Source organism: Lipotes vexillifer, unplaced genomic scaffold (assembly GCF_000442215.2).
Source record: "Lipotes vexillifer unplaced genomic scaffold, Lipotes_vexillifer_v1.1 scaffold725, whole genome shotgun sequence".
Classification (NCBI taxonomy): domain Eukaryota; kingdom Metazoa; phylum Chordata; class Mammalia; order Artiodactyla; family Lipotidae; genus Lipotes; species Lipotes vexillifer.
The window spans coordinates 14491-29291 of NW_006782696.1; the positions used below are offsets into that span (position 1 = coordinate 14491).

A 14801-nucleotide genomic window follows, 5' to 3' on the forward strand; every position below is an offset into this window, starting at 1 on the left:
TGTTTAGCCTCCATGTGTTTGTGTTTTTCACATTTTTTTTGCCTGTAATTTATTTCTAATCTCATAGCGTTGTGGTCGGAAATGATGCTTGATATGGTTTCAGTTTTCTTAAATTTACCGAGCCTTGATTTGTGAAGCAAGATGTGATCTATCCTGGAGAGTGTTCTGTGTGCAGTTGAGAAGAACGTGTATTCTGCTGTTTTTGGATAGAATGTTCTATAAATATCAATTAAGTCTATCTGTTCTAATGTGTCATTTAAGGCTTGTGTTTCCTTATTAGTTTTCTGTCTGGATGATCTATACATTGGTGTAAGTGGAGTATTAAAATCCCTTACTATTATTGTATTGCTGTCAATTTCCTCTTTTATAGCTGTTAGCAGTTGCCTTATGTATTGAGGTGCTCCTATGTTGGGTGCATATATATTTATCATTGTTATATCTTCTTCTTGGATTGAGCCCTTGATCATTATGTAGTGTACTTCCTTGTCTCTTGTAACATTCTTTATTTTGAAGTCTGTTTTATCTGATATGAGTATTGCTACTCCAGCTTTCTTTTGATTTCCATTTGCATGGAATATCTTTTTCCATCCCCTCACTTTCAGTCTGTATGTGTCCCTAGGTCTGAAGTGGGTGTCTGGTAGACAGCATATATATGGGTCTTATTTTTGTATTCATTCAGCAAGCCTGTGTCTTTTGGTTGGAGCATTTAATCCATTCACGTTTAAGGTGATTATCGATATGTATGTTCCTATGACCATTTTCTTAATTGTTTTGGGTTTGTTTTTGTAGACCCTTTTCTTTTGTGTTTTCCACTTAGAGAAGTTCCTTTTAGCATTTGTTGTAGAGCTGGTTTGGTGGTACTGAGTTCTCTTAGCTTTTGTCTGTAAAGCTTTTGATTTCTCCACCGAATCTGAATGAGATCCTTGCTGGGTAGAGTAATCTTGGTTGTAGGTTTTTCTCCTTCATCACTTTAAATATGTCCTGCCCCTCCCTTCTGGCTTGTAGAGTGTCTGCTGAGAAATCAGCTGTTAACCTTATGGGAGTTCCCTTGTATGTTATTTGTCATTTTTCCCTTGCTGCTTTCAATTTTTCTTTGTCTTTAATTTTTGCCCATTTGATTACCTTGTGTCTCAGCGTGTTTCTCCTTGGGTTTATCCTGTATGGGACTCGCTGCGCTTCCTGGACTTGGGTGGCTATTTCCTTTCCCATGTTAGGGAAATTTTCGACTAATCTCTTCAAATATTTTCTCTGGTCCATTCTCTCTCTTCCCCTTCTGGGACCCCTGTAATGTGAATGTTGTTGCCTTTAATGTTGTCCTAGAGGTCTCATAGGCTGTCTTCATTTCTTTTCATTCTTTTTTCTTTATTCTGTTCCACAGCAGTGAATTCCACCATTCTGTCTTCCAGGTCACTTATCCGTTCTTCTGCCTCAGTTATTCTGCTATTGATTTCTCCTAGTGTATTTTTCATTTCAGTTAATGTATTATTCATATCTGTTTGTTCTTTAATTCTTCAAATATTTCTTGCATTTTCTGGATCTTTGCCTCCATTCTTTTTCCGAGGTCCTGGATCATCTTCACTATCATTATCCTGAATTCTTTTTCTGGAAGGTTGCCTATCTGCACTTCATTTAGTTGTTTTTCTGGGGTTTTATCTTGTTCCTTCATCTGGTACATAGCCCTCTGCCTTTTCATGTTGCCTGTCTTCCTCTGAATGTGGTTTTTGTTCCACAGTCTGCAGGATTGTAGTTCTTCTTGCTTCTGCTGTCCGCCTTGTGGTGGACAAGGCTATCTGAGAGGCTTGTGTAAGTTTCCTGATGGGAGGGACTGGTGGTGGGTTGAGCTGACTGTTGCTCTGGATTAAAGTTTCAGTAAAACTTTAATCCTCTTGACTGTTGATGGGTGGGGCTGGGTTCCCTCCCTGTTGGTTGTTTTGCCTGAGGCAACCGAACACTGGAGCCTACCTGGGCTCTTTGGTGGGGCTAATGACTGACTCTGGGAGGGCTCACGCCAAGGAGTACTTCCCAGGACTTCTGCTGCCAGTGTCCTTGTCCCCACGGTGAACCACAGCCTGCCCCCCGCCTCTGCAGGAGACCCTCCAACAGTAGCAGGTAGGTCTGGTTCAGTCTCTCCTGGGGTCATTGTTCCTTTCCCTTAGTCCTGATGCGCACACTACTTTGTGAGTGCCCTTCAGGAGTGGAGTCTCTGTTTCCCCCAGTCCTGTCAAAGTCCTGCAATCAATTCCCACTAGACTTCAAAGTCTGATTTTCTAGGAATTCCTCCTCCCGCTGCCAGACCCCCCAGGTTGGGAAGCCTGACATGGGGCTCATAACCTTCACTCCAGTGGGTGGACTTCTGTGGTATAAGTGTTCTCCACTCCGTGAGTCACCCACCCAGCAGTTATGGGATTTGATTTCTCCTACTAGCTACATTGTGGCTTTTCCTTTGTTTTTGGATGTGGGGTCTCTTTTTTTGGTGAGTTCTAGTGTCTTCCTGTCAGTGATTGTCCAGCAGCTAGTTGTGATTCTGGTGTTCTCGCAAGAGGGAGTGAGAGCACGTCCTTCTACTCCGCCATCTTGGTTACTCCCCTGCTCCATTGGTTTTATTCCTCTGTTTCTACCTTTGTAAGTTTCTGGTTTTCATGATGATTTGCTCATTATCCACTTTTTAAATATTTTGTGTCTCTGATATACCATGAAGTTTACAGACATCATCTCATAGATAAATTGCTATCAGCAGAAAAGGGACAATTTTATCTTTTCTTTTTTCAAATGTATTTATTTTTATGAAAGTATAGTTGATTTACAATGCTGTTAATTTCTGCTGTACAACAGAGTGACTCAGTTATACACATATATACATTCTTGTTTTATATTCGTTTCCATTATGCTTTATCACAGGATATTGAATACAGTTCTGTGTGCTATACCACAGGACCTTGTTATCTGTTCCATATATAATTGCTTACCTCTGTTAACCCCAAACTCCCAATCTGTCACTTTCCCAAACCTGTACACTTTGGCAACCAAAAGTCTTCTCTATGTCTGTAGGTCTCTTACTGTTTTGTAGATAGGTTCATTTGTGTAAAATTTTGATTCCACATATAAGTGATATCATATGGTATTTGTATTTTTCTTTCTGACTTACTTCAGTTAGTATGATAATCTCTCAGTCCACCCATGTTGCAGCAAATGGCATTATTATCATTCTTTTTATGGCTGAGTAGTACTCCATAGTTTATATGTACTACATCGTCTTTATCCATTCATCTGTTAATGGACATTAAGGTTGTTTCCATGTCTTGGCTATTGTGAATAGTGCTGCTATGAACATAGGGGTGCATGTATCTTTTTGGATTAAAGTTTTGTCTGGATATATGCCCAGGAGAGAGATTGCTGGATCATGTGGTAATTCTATTTTTAGTTTTCTGAGGGACCTCCGTACTGTTTTCCACAGTGGCTGCACCAATTTACATTCCCACCAACAGTGTAGGAGGGTTCCCTTTCCTCCACAAGCTCTCCAGCATTTGTTAGTTGTAGATTCTTTCATGATGGCCATTCTGACCAGTGTGAGGTGGTACCTTATTGTACTTTGGTTTGCATTTCTCTAGTCATTAGCAATGTTGAGCATCTTTTCATGTGCCTATTGATCATCTGTATTTCTTCTTTGGGGAAATGTCTCTTTAGGTCTTCTGCCCAGTTTTCGATTGGGTTATTTATTTGTTGCTGAGTTGTATGAGCTGTTTGTATATTTTGGAAATTAAGCCCTTGTTGGTCTCATCGTTGGCAAATATCTTCTCCTGTTCTGTAGGTTGTCTTTTCGTTTATTTTTTGTGGTTTCCTTTGCTGTGCAAAAGCTTGTAAGTTTGATCAGGTCCCATTTGTGTATTTTTGTTTTTATTGCCTTGGGAGACTGACCTAAGAAAACATTGGTACAATTTATGTTAGAGAATGTTTCGCCTATGATCTCTTCTAGGAGTTTTACAGTGTCATGTCTTTAAGTCTTTCAGGCATTTTGAGTTTATTTATTTATTTATTTATTGTGGTATGCAGGCCTCTCACTGTTGTGGCCTCTCCCGTTGTGGAGCACAGGCTCTGGACGCGCAGGCCCAGCGGCCATGGCTCACAGTCCAACCTGCTCCGCGACATGTGGGATCCCCCCAGACCGCTGCACGAACCCGTCCCCTGCATTGGCAGGCGGACTCTCAACCACTGTGCCACCAGGGAAGCCCTTGGGTTTATTATTGTATATGGTTAGAGGGTGTGTTCTAACTTCATGAATTTACATGCAGCTGTCCAATTTTCCCAAAACCATTTGCTGAAGAGACTGTCTTTTTCCCCTTGTATATTATTGCCTCCTTTGTTCAGGATTAGTTGACCATAAGTGTGTGGGTTTATTTGGGGGCTCTCTACTCTATTTGATTGATGTAGGTTTCTGTTCTTATGCTGGTACCATGCTGTTTTGATGTCTGTAGCTTTGTAGTATAGTCTGAAGTCAGGGAGCCTGATTCCTTCAGCTCTCTTCTTTTTTTAAGGTTGTTTTGTCTATTTGAGATCTTTTGTGTTTCCATACAAATTTTTAAAAATTTTTGGACTTCCCTGGTGGTCCAGTGGTTAAGACTCTGCACTCCCAATGCAGGGGGCCCGGGTTCGATCCCTGGTCAGGGAACTAGATCCTCCATGCTGCAACTAAAAGAGCCTGCATGCTGCAACTAAAGATCCTGTATGCCACAACTAAGACCCAGTGCAGCCAAATCAATAATTTTTTTAAAAAACTAAAAATTTTTTTGTTTTACTTCTATGATAAATGCCCTTGGTATTTTGATACGGATTGCACTGAATCTGTAGATTGCCTTTGGGAGTATGGTCATTTTAACAATATTAATTCTTCCAATATCACAGTGTATCTTTCTTTTTTCTTTCATTTATTTTTGGCTTCGTCGGGTCTCAGTTGCAGCACATGGGCTCTTCATTGAAGCTTGTTGGCTCCTGTCTAATTGTGGTTCCCAGGCTTCTCTCTAGTTGTGGCATGCGGGCTCCTGAGCGCAAGGGCTCAGTAGTTGCAGCGTGCAAGCTCAGTAGTTGTGGCATGTGGGCTTAGTTGCTTCACGGCATGTGGGATCTTAGTTCCCTGACTAGGGATCAAACCCACATCCCCTGCCTTGGAAGGTGGATTCTTAACAACTGGACCACCAGGGAAGTCTGAAGCACAGTGTTTCTTGCCATCTGTTATTGTCATCTTCAGTTTCTTTCATCAGAGTTTAGGTCTTTTACCTTTTTTAGGTAGGTTTATTCATAGGATTTTTATGATGTGGTTTTAAATGGGATTGTTTCCTTAATTTCTCTTTCTAATATTTCATTGTTATTATATAGAAATGCAACAGATTTCTATATATTAATTTTGTATCATGCAACTTTACTGAATTCATTGATGAGCTCTAGTAGTTTTCTGGTGGTGTCTTTAGGATTTTCTACGTATAGTATCTCTCATCTGCAAACAGTGACAGTTTTACTTCTTCCTTTTCAATTTGGATTCCCCTTAATTGTGTCATCTGATTCCTGTGGCTAGTACTTCCAATACTATGTTGAATAAAAGTGGCAAGAGTGGGCATCCTTGTCTTGTTGCTGATCTTACAGAAAATGGTTTCAGATTTTCACTTTTGAATATGTTGTTAGCTCTGGGCTTGTCATATATGGCCTTTATTATCTTCCTTCTCTGCCCCTTTTCTAGAGTTTTTATCATAAATTCATGTTGAATTTTCTCAAAAGCTTTCTCTGCATCTATTGAGATGATCATATGGTTTTTATTCTTCAATTTGTTAATGTGGTGTATCACTTTGATTGATTTGCAGGTATTGAAAAATCCTTGCATCCCTGGGATAAATCCCACTTGATCATGGCGTGTAATCCTTCTGATGTATTGTTGGAATCAGTTTGCTCATAGTTTGTGAGGATTTTTGCATCTTTGTTCACCCGTGATACTGGCCTATAATTTTCATTTTTCTGTGATATCTTTGAGTTTTTGGTATTAATTTGATCATGCCCTTGTAGAATAGTTTGGAAGCATTCATGTCTCTGCAATTTTGGGGGAATGGTTTGAGAAGGATAGGTGTTAACTCTTCTGTAAATGAATTTTAGAATTCACCTGTGCAGACATCTGTTCCTGGACTTTTGTTCGGTGGGAGGTTTTTTTTTTAATTGGTCTGTTCATATTTTCTATTTCTTCCTTGTTTAGTCTTGGGAGATTGTACAGTTCCAGGAATTTCTCCATTTCTTCTGTGTTGTCCAATTTATAGGCATACAGTTATTTGTAGTAGTCTCTTATCCTTTATATTTCTGTGGTGTCAGTTGTAATGTCTCCTTTTTCATTTCTGATTGTATTGATTTGGGCCCGCTTTTTCTCTTGATGAGTCTGGATAAGACTCATTTTTGTTTAGCTTTTTAAAAAAAACTCAATTTTATTGATCTTTTTAATTTTTTGTCTCTATTTCATTTATTTCTGCTCTGATCTGTACCATGTCTTTCCTTCTACTAACTTTGGGGTTTGTTATTTTTTCTAGCTCCTTTAGGTGTAAGGTTAGGTTGTTTATTTCAGGTTTTTTGTTTCCTGAGGTAGGCTTGTATTGCTATAAACTTCCCTCTATAAACAAAATTGCTTTTGTTTTTTCATAGAATTCTGGATTGTTGAGGTTTGGTTTTGTTTTCATTTGTGTACAGGTATTTTTTAATTTTCTCTGATTTCTTCAGTGATCTATTGGTAATGTAGTAGTATATTGTACAGCCTCCACATGTTATAGTGTTTTTTTTTCTTATGGTTGATTTGTAGTCTAATGCTGTTGTGGTCAGAAAAGATGCTTCATAGAATTTCAGTTTCTTTAAATTTACTGATGTTTGCTTTGTGTCCTAGCATGTGATCTATTCTGGAAAATGTTCCATGTACACTTGAAAAGAATGTGTATTCTGCTGTTTTGGGATAGGGTGCTCTATATATATCTATTAAGTTCACTTGATCTGATGTGATTGGGCCTTCCAAAAGACCTAATGTGTCTTTTTAAGGCCAGTGTTTCCTTAGTTTCTGTCTAGATGATCTTTCCTTTGATATAATTGGGGTGTTAAAGTCCCCTACTCCTATTGTGTTACTGTTGATTTCTCCCTTTGTGTCTGTTAATATTTCCTTTATAAATGCTTCTATGTTGGGTGCATATATATTTACACATGTTATGTCTTCTTGGATTGATCCCTTTATCATTAGGTATTATGTAGTGTCCTTCTTTGTCTCTTATAACAGTCTTTATTTTAAAGTGTATTTTGCTACCCCCAGCTGTCTTTCGATTTCCAGTTGCCTGGAATACCTTTTGCCATCCAACTTTCAGTCTGTGTGTGTCTTTAGATCTGAAGTGAGTTTCTCGTAGGCAGCATATTTATAGGTCTTGATTATTGTGTCCATTCAGCCAACTCTGGGCATTTAGTCCATTTACATTTAAAATGACCATCGATGTATATGTTCTTATTGACATTTTGTTAATTGTTTTGGATTTGTTTTTGTAGGCCTTTTTTGTTCCTTTTGTCTTTTGTTTATTGTGATTTAACTATCTTTAGTGTTATGTTTGGATTCATTTTTCTTCTTTGGGTGTATCTATTATAGATTTTTGGTTCGTGGTTACAATGAGGTTCACATACAGCTAGCTAGCAGATAGATAGATACGCGTGATTGTTTTAAGTTGCTGATCTCTTAATTTCACATGCATTTTAACACCCTGCATTTGTACTCTCCTCCCCTCACAATTACTGTTTTTGATATAATATTTCACATCTGATTGTTTTGTCTTTCCCTTAACTGCTCAAAGTGGATATAGATTATTTTACTACTTTTATCTTTTAACCTTCCTACTAGCTTTATGAGTGAACGATTTTCCTACCTTTACTATATGTTTGCCTTTACCAATGAGCTTTTTCCGTTTGTAATTTTCATGTTTTCTTGTTGTGGTCTTTTCTTTTTCACTTAGAGTTTCCTTTAACATTTCTTGTAAAGCTGCTTCAGTCATCCTGAACTCTTAGCTTTTGCTTGTCATTAAAGCTTTTGATCTCTCCAACAAATCTGAACAAGAACGTTGCTGGGTAGATTATTCTTGTTTTAGGTTTTTCTCTCTCACTACTTTAGATATATCATGTCACTCCCTTCTGGCCTTCAGAGTTTCTGCTGAAGAGTCAGCTGATAGCCTTATGGGAGTGCCCTTGTAACTTGCTGCTTCTCCCTCGTTGCCTTTAATTTTTGCCATTGTAATTAAAAACGAATATTAAATGTTTCTTGCTGTGTTCCTCTTTGGGTTAATCCTGGAAGAGACTATCTGAGCTCCGTGGACTTGGATATCTATTTCCTTTCCCAAATTAGGGAAGTTTCCAGCCATTATGTCTTTAAGTATGTGCTCAGTCTCTTTCTCTCTTCTCCTTCTGGACCCCTTGTAATGCGAATATTAGTGCACTTAAGTTGTCCCAGAGGTCTCTTAAACCATCTTCATATCTTTTCATTCTTTTTTCTGTTCAGTTTCAGTGATTTCCACTACTGTCTTCCAGCTCACTGATCCACTCCTTTGTATCATTTGGTCTGCTGTTGATTTCTTCTAGTGTGTTTTTCATTTGTTATAGTAGTCTTCATCTGTTTGGTTTTTCTTTGTATATGCTCTTTGTTAGAAACATCTAATCTTTCTCTCTGTGCATCCATTCTTCTCCCACGTTCTTTGATCATCTTTACAATCATGACCCTGAACTCTTTCTTGGGTAGATTGCCTATCTCTAACTTCACTTTAGTTCTCCTGGAGTTTTGTTCCTTTGTTTGCAACATATTCATCTGTTGCCTAATTTGTTCTTTACATTTCCCAGCCTAGGAGAAGTGGCCTTTTGTAAGAAATGTCCTATGCATCCGAGCAGTGCACTCCCCTCTTGCCACTAGAGCTATATGTGCCAGGGGTTCCTAGAGAGCTGTGTGGGGCTTTCTGTCTTGGTAGGCTGACTGTGTGGTCAGTCTGGTAGGCTTGGTTGGCCCCTAGCCTGGTTGGTTGCCAGGTCCTACCTTTTGTGGAGGCTGCCAGCTGCTGGTTGGCAGAACTGGGTCATGAGGCGGCTGACTGTGGAACCCCGCAGGTTCTCTAGGCTAATGCTAGGTTACTGGTGGGCAGAGTCAGGGTCCAGGAGACCCCAGGGCTGTTGTCCACCCACTGCTATGTGAAGCTGGGTCCTGGGGCCAACCTCCTGGCTGATAGAGGTCGGTCCTGGGGTCTGGTTGCAGGTCCCAGGGGTCCCAGAACTGGGGTCAGATAGCTGGTGAGTAGGGCCAGTTCCTGACACAATTGGCTGTGGGACCTGGGGTGTTTTGAAGCTTGTGTTGGCCTGCTGGTGGCCAGGGCCCAGCTGGTCCCTGGGCAGAGTCTGGCCTGCTGGGTCTGCAAGCTGCAGGGCTACAGTTTTCTTGCAGCTGGTGTCTGTGCCCTAGAGAGTGGGTCCTGGGGGGCCTCGGCTAGTGCCTGCACACTGGCATGCGGGGCTGGGTCCTGGGCCCTCTCATGGACAGGGCCAGGCCCAGAGGCAGCTGTGGGCTCAGAGGGTCTTAAGGCAGCCTGTCCACTGGTGGGTGGGACTGTGGTCACACCCAGTTAGTTGCTGGATCTTGGGGCCAGTAAGCTAGAGGGAGGATTCAAAATGGCACTTGCCAGCACCAGTGTCCACATGGTAGAAGGAACTCCCAAAGATGGAGGAACTCCCAAAGATGGCTACCATCAGTGTCTATGTTTCCAGGATGAGCTGCAGTTGTTTCTTGCCTCAAGGAGACTTTGCAAGATCAGCAGACTATCAAATTACTGCTTCTCCCTGGGTCCTGGAGTGTGTGATATTTTGTGCACACCCTTCAAGAGTGAAGTCTCTCATTTCCTACAGATTCTGGGACTCCTGAAAGTAAGCACTGCTGGCCTTCAAACCCACATGCTCTAGGTGCTCATCATCTTGGTGTAGAATCCCTGGGCTAGAGTCCAATATGGAGCTCGGACCTCTCACTCCTTTGGGAGAACCTCTGCAATTGTAATTATTCTCCCTTAGCTCGGTGCTTTGTGCCCACCTAGAGGGGTGAGATAGGGATGGTGGGAGGGAGACTGCAAGAGAGGGGTTATGGGGATATATGTGTACATATAGCTGATTCACTTTGTTATACAGCAAAACTAACACACCATTGTAAAGCAACTGTACCTAAAGATATTTTTTAAAAAAATTGTAATTATTTTCTCATTTTTGCGTTCTCCCATTTGTGGGTTGCCAACCCATATGTAGGGGACTTGACTATATTGCGACTCTGCCCCCTCCTAACTGTTGTGGTTCCTTTTTAGATCTTTAGTTATAGAAGACCTTTTTTGGTTCTTCTTTTTCATTGATGGTTGTTCTGCAGATAGCTGTGATTTTGGTGTGCCTGTGAAAGGAGGTGAGCTCAGGGTTTTTTTACTCCACCATCTTGACTGCTTCCCTCACGTGAATCATTTCCAAAGTCCTATCCTCTGGCTTGCTAATTCTCTTCCATGCGATCTGCTCTATTTCCAGTGTTTTTAATGCAGCCTTCATCTCATTTCCTGTGTGAGTTCCTCAGGTCCGGAATTTGTTTGGTTCTTTAGAACTTCATTCTCTTGGTAAAGTATTCCTTCTGTTCATTAATTTCATTCTTCAGTTCCCTGAAAGTTCGTTGAATTTCTTCATGACAACTCTTGGGTAGATCACAGTATTCTGTGTCTTTGGGTTCAGTTGCTGAAAAACTGATTTTATTTTTACTTTTACCATATTACGACGATTTTTTCATAGTGTTTGATGAAATGTGCCTCTGCACATTTTCATTTGAAGTAACAAATACCTTTCTTACTTAGGTAAAGCTTTGTTTGCAATAAACAGGTTGGCAATAAGAATCCTTTCTTTTGCTTTCCAGAAGGTGGCAATATAGCACAAGTTTGACTTACTGGAGCTAAGTTGGGAGCATGTGCGAGCATGTGCATAAAAAAAGCTGGTGTTAAAAAAATAACAAAGGCTGGTGACAGACTGGGGGGTGGGGGGGGTATATAATAAGCACTTGGAGCTTTGGCCTGGTAGGGGGATCTTCCACTGGGGGAGCTCCAGCAGTGCGTAGGGGGACTTCTTGATGGAATTCCAGGACACATGGCAGGAAACCCATACCTTCGGTTGTCTTTGGCTGCCTTCTTTCCTTTCCATCCTCCTGGTTACAGAGGTCTCTCTTCAGGACTCAGGTGTTGCTACAGAACAACAAGGCCCTCGAGCTGCCACCCACATTGCCAGGCAGACTGTCACCCCTTTCACTTTGCACCTCCTCTGCCAGAGAGACTGTTGCCATCACCACTGCAACTCCCTTGGCTCTGTGGTCTTCTGCAAGATCCAGCCCATCCACTTTCAGATGCACAGGTGGATGCATCTCTTGGGTGTCTTGGTGTGTGTGCAGAGGCACTTTCTGTTACAGATGTCTAATAGTTGAAGGGGAGAGTAAAAAAGTAACAACTCATGCCCCCATGATACTGCCCTCACTCCCAGCCTCACTCTTGTGACCAGCTGACAACATTGCATTGTGCCCTTGAGCACATCCTTTCCTTGTATGAAATTAACACCAGATGGAAATCAAATCTATTCAGAAACCATTTTTACTCATTGGAGTTAATGAGCTAAAAGAATAATATCAGTACTGTTGGCAACTGCAAGTCCCCCACAGGCTGCAGTCCTCCTGGAAGTCGAGTGGAGAGAGATCAGCTGTCAAGTCAGGCTTGACGCGTCATGTAGGATGAAGACTGAGAAATTACCACTGGATTTAACAATGTGGAGGTCATTAGTGGTCTTAAGCAAGTTTGCTGAAATGGTAAGGGAAAGAAGCCTAATAAAGGAGGTTCAAGAGAATAGGAGGGAAAAAAATCAGAGTCAGTGAATATACTATCTCAAGGAGTATCACCATAAAGGGAAGCAAAGAATGTAATAGCTGGAGAGAAAGTGGAATTAAGATGATGTTTTTAACCTTTTCCATGTATATTTTCAAGCATATACAAGAATAGAGAGAAAAGTAATGTACTCTTTTCCCAGTTTCAGTAGCTATTGATATTTTGACATCTTGTTTCATCTACAGCTTTCTGATTGGAGTATTTTAAAGAATCATTGTTTCACCTCTGATAACTTTAGTATATATTGTTCTTAGATGAGAACTTAAAAATTATAATTACATTGACAACATTAACAGTAGTGCCTTAATGTCATAACTCATCTGTGTTTATCTTTTTCCAATAGAAAAGAGAATTTTTTTTAAGGGAAAAATAACAGCATGTGTGTATACTGATGGGACTGATCCAAGAGATGGAAGGAACGAGATGCAGGAACAAGAGGAGATGGGCCCTTATGCCCGGATGGAGGAGTGGCCTTACATAGATGCAGAGTGGTCTCCCTGGTTAGAGGAGAGAAGGCCGAGTGTGCACACAGATGCACAGCATGGGGGAGATGTGGTGGAGACAGGATGCGGTGGTTCTATTCAGATGTTTCCACTGTCTCAGTGAAATAAGAAGCAAGATCCTTATCCCGAGTAAGGATGGAAGAGAAGGTGTTGGAGGTTTCAGGAGGAGAAAGTGTGTGATAGCAGGAGCTGAGCACTACTTACCCAGAATGGGATCCTTAAGATTATCCTTCTTCCTTTGCAGGAGAAGGCAGGCAAGTCACTTTGCTTGGCCACCATTAAAAAACAATACAAAGGAAGCATCTGCAGTAACTGGTATAGAAGCAAAACTTGATCATTTCGAGGTTCGGGAATTTATATCCAAAGCAATCTGAATGCCAAGTCACTGGGCATTCTAGTTCTGAAGACTCAGTGTTAAATGAGTGGTCCATTTCAAGGCCCAATGTGGTAGTCACTGTAGAAGTGAAAGAAGTCTGAGCCAGAAAGAGAAACTGCTGTTGTCCCCACCTTCTGTCTTATCCCTGACCTTCTGCTTTCTGATTTGAAACTCTGCATTATCAACTGGGAATGTTTCTCAACTTTTTCAGGGCTAATTGGGAATTTAAAAATTATTCAAAGTACAGTATGATGTTTCCTCTCCTTTAGCTAAGCTCTCCTCTCTGTATATTCACTCCTGCCTGCTTTCACAGCTATTTATACTAGTTAATTAACATTTATTCATTATTCACCCTATGCTTTGTACTCATTTGAGGAAACAGACTTTGAGAGGTTGAATGACTTGCCCAAAGACACATTATAGGTAAGGGGCCAGTTCTTGAACCAAGGTCATATTACTTCCAAGACCTCTATCCCAGCCACAATACTGCACCCACCTGGTTATCACTCAGAGTTTCCCCCACAGCCATTAGCACAATGACATGCTGAAAAGCAAACTAAGACGACTGGCTGGCCCCCTGACCCTGCCTGTTCTAATCTCAGCTCTGCCACTTTTTAATTGAATGACATTGGACAAATTATTTAGCCTTTTGTAACATCTATTACCTCATTAGTACAGAAAAATACCTATTAATAGATTTACAACATAAGGTTGTTTTGAAGATTGAATTATATGAAACATATAAGGAACTTAGAGCCAGCCGCATAACATGTACTAACTAAATGTTACCTAAAAAATATTGTTCTTACCACTTACCAGCTTTGGCAAAGTGACTTCACATCTCTAAGTATCATCTTCCACTTCCCTGATTTGCTTTGATAGAGTTCTGGGAATCACTGAACCATGTAAGGTATACCTCGGGGGATGATGTTCCTGGTTTTGCCCTATTAGGGAAAATTGAGTGTTCTTATCATTCTTTCTCTGAACATCCCACAAAACTCCTTTCTCCTTTTCTTGCAGTGACTGCATTTGTTCTGGGAAGCTGTTACATGCTATCTATCTGCCTTTTATGTATTTGGGACAACAGTACAGAAACTTTTTATTTTTTTGTTAATGCTAATTTCCCACAGAAAAACTGTAAAAATAGGCCCCACAAAAATGATAAAAAAAATTGTATTTTTAGGGTGAGAAGTAAATAGTATTTAGTTCTCCAGAGATTAAAAACCTAAAAGACAAGCTCATTAGCATACCATTCTGCCCAGTAGTCAGACAAGCAGGGAGTAGAAGGGATTTGTCTAAAGTCAGTTGTTCTTCTACAATGAGGTATCACCTCACACCAGTCAGTATGGCCATCATTAAAGTCTACAGATAGCAAATGCTGGAGAAGATGTGGAGAAAGGGAACCCTCCTACACTGTTGGTGTGAAAGTAAATTGGTGCAGCCACTATGGAGAACAGTATGCAGGTTCCTCAGAAAACTAAAAATAGACTTGCCATATGATCCTGCAATCCCACTCCTTGGCATATATCCAAAGAAAACTAATTCAAAAAGATATATGCAACCCTGTGTTCATTGCAGCACTATTTACCATAGCCAAGACATGGAAGCAATCTAAATGTCCACTGACAGAGGAATGGATAAAGAACATGTGGCACATATATACAATGGAATATTAGTCATAAAAAAAATAATACCATTTGCAGCAACAAGGGTGAACTAAGTGAAATAAGTCAGAGAAATACCATGTGATATCACTTATATGTGGAATCTCAAATACAACACAAATGAACTTATCTACAAAATGGAAATAGACTCACGCCAAGACACACAGTAATCAAACTGGCAAAAATTAAAGACAAATTATTGAAAACAACAAGGGAAAAATGACAGTACACAAGGGAACTCCCATAAGGTTAACAGCTGATTTCTCAGCAGCAACTCTACAAGCCAGAAGGGAGT

General features: G+C 40.5%; 1 non-coding gene across 1 annotated transcript; it reads left to right on the top strand.

Annotated features, from left to right (window-relative positions):
- Window positions 1-4593: 4593 nt before the first annotated feature.
- Window positions 4594-4666, top strand: TRNAG-CCC (transfer RNA glycine (anticodon CCC)). Its single transcript has one exon. It is a non-coding gene; the product is annotated as a tRNA-Gly (tRNA).
- Window positions 4667-14801: the final 10135 nt, after the last annotated feature.